The following is an 893-nucleotide window of genomic DNA, read 5'->3' as shown; positions in this document are numbered from 1 at the left end:
CACTTAGTTTTTAAATTCTTCCAACTTAGTGGCAAACTTGAACTATATAGAAAGCCCCCATCTCAGTAAAATAGAGAAAGGAAGAAGAGAAAAGAAAAGAGAAAAAAGTGGTTCCGTTGGCTCTCCTTAAATCTGGATGGGCTTGTAGTTATAAGAGAAGCAATGTTACGTGGCTCCTAAGGAGGTCATAAGGGGCAGTGTAGTTGTTACCTGGGACACTAATTTGAAACAAAACCATGATGTCCTGAGGGAACCCAGGAATCTGTGGCAAAATTCACAAAGAGGTATGGTAAAACAGCCAACACCCAGAGGCCCAGCTGAGCTCCAGCTTGCAGCAGCAGCCTACCTACCAGCCATGTGAATGGGCTAGCTTGAAAGCAAGCCCTAGTGGCCTCCATTCACCCTGCATTGTCCTTGGGAAGTGCTGTCCAGAGTGCAGATACCTGAGCTGCACAAATGATGGCTGGTGTTTTGCGGCATCCAGCTTTAGGATTAATTGTAACTTAACAATAAGTAGCTGATAGCGACTTTAGTGAGTAGGTGTATGTGTACTTACTTTATAATTGAGAATTCTGAATTTCAGTGGCAAAGCCAGAATTCCAACTCTTGTCTTTCTAGTTCAAAACTTGTCCCCTTAACCTCCTACACTGCTTTCTATTGAGGATAATATATTCCACTTGATATAAAGAATCATAAACCAGGTGTGGTGGAACATGCCTTTAATCCCAGCACTCAGGATGGGGCAGAGGCAAGCAAATCTCTGTGAGATCAGGGCCAGCCTTGTCTACATAGGCAATTCCAGGCCAGCTGGGTCTTCAGGGAGACGCTATCTCAAAAAGACAAAAAAAAAAAAAAAGAAAAAAAAAAAAAAAAAAAGAAAGAAAAATGGTAGT

The sequence above is a fragment of the Nannospalax galili genome, unplaced genomic scaffold (assembly GCF_000622305.1).
Source record: "Nannospalax galili isolate Female #2095 unplaced genomic scaffold, S.galili_v1.0 scaffold380, whole genome shotgun sequence".
Taxonomy (NCBI): Eukaryota; Metazoa; Chordata; class Mammalia; order Rodentia; family Spalacidae; genus Nannospalax; species Nannospalax galili.
Note: the sequence above shows the minus strand (reverse complement) of the source record.